Raw genomic sequence first — 5,382 nt, 5'->3', positions numbered from 1 at the left:
TTCATGGCAACCTCAGGAAGCAGGTCCTAACCTTGACACCCTTTTAAAGACATGGGGAAAAGGTATTGCGAGAGCACCATGTGGCCAAGATTATGTATTGAATACGGGGCAAAGCTGTGAGCCAAACCAGGCTGTTTATCCCCAAAGCCCACATCCCACAGTCCAAGGAACTATACTGGAAAGCAACCCTTCGTTAAAGAACAGGGCTTCCAATTCCAAGTTTTCCCGCTCGCAAACTTCTGCAACAATGAAACCCAGTATTTCCCAGTTTTAAGTCCAATTGTCATAGGGGCTCTGTGACACGGTAATTAGCAGCAGTAACAGTAATGACATCTTGTCCTGTGCTGCAGAACCTGACAGTCACTAAAGCAGCCAATCTAAATAATTGATATTAATTACATGTGGTTTTCAGGAATAATCTGCCTGAAATGACTCTGAAATGAGAGGATTAAAAGGCAGAGAGAACTCTCAGCAGCTGCTACAAGGCATTAAGTGGAGGCGTGACTGACCCCAGCCTGTCCGTGCGCAAAGCCTGCCTTGTCTCCAACCACTGAGCCTGCGCTTTGTAAGCAGGACCATCAGTCAAACAGCTGATTGGTCACTGAACAATTTATTTTGCCCAGAAATCCCCCTTGGTGTTTCTAAACGGCAGTTCCTCCTTAGCTGGTCGGGGGCTGTCCTGTCCCTGTGTTGTCATCTGGTTTCCCTCTGTGTGGTAATCCCCTCTTCCTATAAAGACACCAAATACAGCCCACCCTAAAAATATAATTTTACCTTCATGACTTCTTTGAAAGCCCTCTCTCCAAATACAGTCACCTCTCATGTCCTGGGACTTAGGGCTGCAACACATGGATTTGCCGGGGACACAGCTCAGCCCACGGCACTGGTAGATCTCATTGTCCTAAAGTGAATTGCACTCTGCTGCCTCCTTACTTAGTGTCTCCTCCCCTGTCCAGCAAAGTCTTTAGGGGGACAGTGGGGACAGTTCCGTATAAAGACAATTACCATGTATACACCCTAATTTCTGTTCCCACAAGGGTTGAAACATCAAGACATAGAGTTCCCCATCCAAAAGTGACAGCAGTGTCACTTTTTGGAAGAGAGAAAAAGTAAAGAATTCACTTAAACTGAGTGAATTCCTATTAAGACTAGGAACGATGAGAGACTCTTTCCTGTACTGTGTTTTAAAAACTCTCAACAGCTTTATGAGATGGGTATTGTGAGCCCAGTTTTAGAGATTCCCAAAAAAATGAACCTCGGAGTTTTGCAAGCTCATCAAAAAGTCACACAATAATGGCAGAATCAGTAGTTTTGAGTCAGAGCCCAGTGGGAGGGGGGAGGGGAAGGAAAGGGGAGGGCAAAGGGAAAAGAGGGGGAAGAAAGGAATCAATCTGGGGGTGGGGGTATAAGGGTTGGAAGGAGAAATAACAATTGAATTATGTTAAAAAAACCGGACAATTAGTTTGAATGTACATTTTTTCCCCCAAATGAGCCATTTTATAGCACAATAAAACACAGAAGCATATGACACAATCTTTTTTTTTTTTTCTTAAGTGAGAAGGGGGGAGCCAGAGAGACCGACTCCCACGTGTGCCCCAACCAGGATCAACCTGGCAAGCCCACTAGGGGGCGATGCTCTGCCAGTCTGGGGCTGGTGCTCTGTTGCTTGGCACCTGAGCTATTTTAGTGCCTGAGGCGGAATCCATAGAACCATCCTCAGCAACTGGGCCAATTTGCTCCAACTGAGCCATTTCTGGGGGAGAAGATTTTCCCTGACCGGGAATCAAACATGGGACATCCACACACCAGACCAATGCTCTACCACTGGGCCAATCATCCAGGGCATGACACAATCCAATGCCACCACTTTTTTAACCATTACATCCTTACGGCCTCCCATGCCCCCATCACGTGAGTCCCAGTGCAGGTCCAATCGCTGGCCTCACTGTCACATGACACTCCCATGCAGCCCACCTGTCAGGTGAGACAGCAACCTGCTGGCCCTGGTCTGTGCTGAAGCACGTGGAGGTCTGTACCTCTCAGTCAATGCTTTGGACCCATGAGTTCTGCTTAATGATAAAGAAGTTGCCCTAAATCCACGGGGAAGGAGAGACGAGCGGGAAGAAGAGCGGACACCATGGTGTCTCATGGTGTACAAAGCGACTGAGGAAAGAGGCAAGTTCCATGCCGGAGGCCACAATTCTGTGGGCCTCTGATGCGGAGGCGATGCCCACCCCGTAGGAAGGAGCTGACATATCTGCTGACGGGCAGGAGGAGCATGGAAAAGGGACTCACAGGAGCTGTGCTGCATGTCTGTGCCCACAGACTGTTCTCGGCTTTCCCTGGTCCGAGAGGCACCCCCGATCAGCAAATACTGACTCTGGTTTCCTTCTAAGTCTCTAAATTTCTAAGTTTCGAATGGCTATCTCCCAACCTGCCACGGAGTCCGATTTTGCCAAGAGCCTCTGGATGACGCCAGCGCGGCACATAGGGCCATGTGCCAAGGCGGGTGCCCCAGCAGACCAGTAGACACACTCGGATTCTACAGGAGTGAAGGCTAGTCGAAGGCGCTTTCCTCGTGTTAAGTGCAGCTCAGAGTCAAGGTCCACATTAAAAGAGCCCCGAGAGTTTATAAATAAACCAGATGGGCCAAAGACTGGGTTGGGATGGGGTGCAGATGTGGGTCCTGATGGAGGTCTTTGAAGGCAGGCTCCCGTTTCAGAGAGAAGTGCTCCCTGTCCCTTAAAAAAAAAAAGGAAAGAGCCCTACCTTTCTTGAGGACCAAGACCCAAGTTTCTTCCTTTGGTCTGTTTAGTTTTCTTCCCCAAGTAACAAAGGGAACACAGAGGGCAGAGTTACATGCTCTAGGAACTCGAGCTGGACAGGTTCCGGCTTTCCCTAAAATGTAATGCTGTTTTTATATGTGGATGTAAAAAAAAAGGGGGAAAAAGCACATGTTTTCTTTTTTTGGAATTTCATCCAGAAAACTCCTTGGTCACCCCCACGTCTGAATTCTGGCCGACCTAACGTGGTGCGGCTGTGAACTTGACTTCCTACCCCCCAGGGAGGGGGCAGAGAGGCGCCTAGAAGCTGCAAGAACTAGACGTTACACGGAATGACAGGGTCATAAAAATCAACATACAACTTAAGGTGAAGGGTCGTGGGCACCTGGCCATCCAGGTGGGGAGACAGCGCGGACAGAAAGGGGGCGGGGCTTCCAGGAAGGCCCGCTTCTTCCCCGACTTCACTGAAAGGCGGACAATCCACGTGTGAATGAAATACATTTTCAGCTGTGTTTGGAAACCACTCCCCATGAGGAGAAAGTCAGCACCATCATCGTAAAAGTGAAGACAGCTCATACAGAACTTGTCCATGGGGCAGGCGCTGTGCCAGGCAGTCACGGGCTCTGGAAGTCCTCCTAACAATCCTGAACACTTTATTATTTCCCCCCCACGGACGCGAGGTCACAGAGGCTAAGATCCTGTCCCATGTTCACACATTGAACTCATGACTATTTGACTCCAAACGCCACGATCTTTCCAAAGTGCATTCAGATCTAGTTTCACACAGGCCGCACTGGCACGGGAACTTCTGCTCAGGGACTGGACAGATCCGGTGAAGGCGGAATCATGCTCTCTCTCTTCTTTGAAACCCTGAAGTAAAACTCAGCGTCATTTCATCAGCATTTACGGCTTTCCCTCGGTTCACATGAGATGGTTTCCCTCAACACCAGCTCCTCCCCACCTGAATCACAAAGTGCGTGACTCATGTGTACGAGGGAGAAATAACCCCAAATCAATTACTGGGGGAAACTGGTGGGCCTTTGATTAGTTGAGGGAGAGTCTAGGGCCGTGATTGATAGGGCAATGTCTAAAGCTACAGTGTCGGGCTTTAAAGTGCCCTTCGCCATTTCCTGGCTAATGACCTTAAGCAAGTTCTTTATTTCTCAGCGACACATTTTTTCATTTCTCTCCTGAATTGTACTTGCCTGGGTGAGGTGGGTGTGGGGAACATATGAGACAATGCTTAGAATGGCCCATGGTGCACAGCAAGTGCTTAATAGTTATTATTACTATTGTTATTGTCATCAGTATCATTATGTCTCTTGACTTTTAACTTTTTTTTTTTTCCAAAGCTGGAAACGGGGAGGCAGTCAGACAGACTCCCGCATGCGCCCGACCGAGATCCACTCGGCACGCCCACCAGGGGGCGATGCTTTGCCCCTCTGGGGCATCACTCTGTTGCGTCCAGAGCCATTCTAGCACCTGAGGCAGAGGCCACAGAGCCATCCCCAGTGCCCAGGCCATCTTTGCTCCAGTGGAGCCTTGGCTGCGGGAGGGGAAGAGAGAGACAGAGAGGAAGGAGAGGGGGAGGGGTGGAGAAGCAAATGGGCGCCTATCCTGTGTGCCCTGGCCGGGAATCGAACCCGGGACTCCTGCACGCCAGGCCGACGCTCTACCGCTGAGCCAACCAGCTAGGGCCGACTTTTAACTCTTTGATTCATCAGGTGCCTGGAAGACAAAACCAAGCTGGGTGTCCCATGCATGGCTCTGGGACACAGGCAGCTCTTGGTAGCCCTGGCTGGACACTTGGTTTCTATGTGACAGAGTTTGTCACTGGGACTTTCCTAGATCCCTAAAACAGCAAATTAAAAGCAGAACATGTCACACTGACCGTCAATCAGCTTTTGGCAAGGGTATCAAGATGATTCAATGGGGGCAGGGGTGGGGTCCTTTCAACATGAAAAGCCTACAAAAGCTAGATATTGATATGGGAGAGAACAACTCAAACCTCACGCCCACACGTCTGTATCAAGGATATATGAAGAACATTTATAAGTCATGAGACTAACACAAACACCACGGTTACAAATGTATAAAGATCCAAAGAGAGCCTGACCTGTGGTGGCGCAGTGGATAAAGCATCGACCTGGAACGCTGAGGTCGCTGGTTCAAAACCCTGGGCTTGCCTGGTCAAGGCACATACAGGAGCTGATGCTTCCTGCTCCTCCCCCCTTCTCTCTCTCTCTCTCTCTATTCTCTAAAATAAATAGTCTTCAAAAAATTTAAAAAAAAAAGATTCAAAAAGACAGTTCCTCATGGCCGTGCACACATGGAGGATACACTTTTCTACATCACTAGCCAGCAGGGAAACTTTTCTACATAACATCCCAGCACAGGAGGCTGGGAAAATGCCACTGCTCATCACTGGGCTGGCTGTAGTCAGAAAGACACACTAACAAATTCTGAGAAAGAAGAGAGATTGGTGCACTCACAGGTGCTGATAAGGACGGAGAGTTGGGCATCGTGTTTGCAGAACAGTCTAGCTGTTCCTCAGGGTTTAAACACAGAGCCACCACACAGAAGAGGCGACCATAAGCTT

This window comes from Saccopteryx leptura, chromosome 13, assembly GCF_036850995.1.
Source record: "Saccopteryx leptura isolate mSacLep1 chromosome 13, mSacLep1_pri_phased_curated, whole genome shotgun sequence".
Taxonomy (NCBI): domain Eukaryota; kingdom Metazoa; phylum Chordata; class Mammalia; order Chiroptera; family Emballonuridae; genus Saccopteryx; species Saccopteryx leptura.
Note: the sequence above shows the minus strand (reverse complement) of the source record.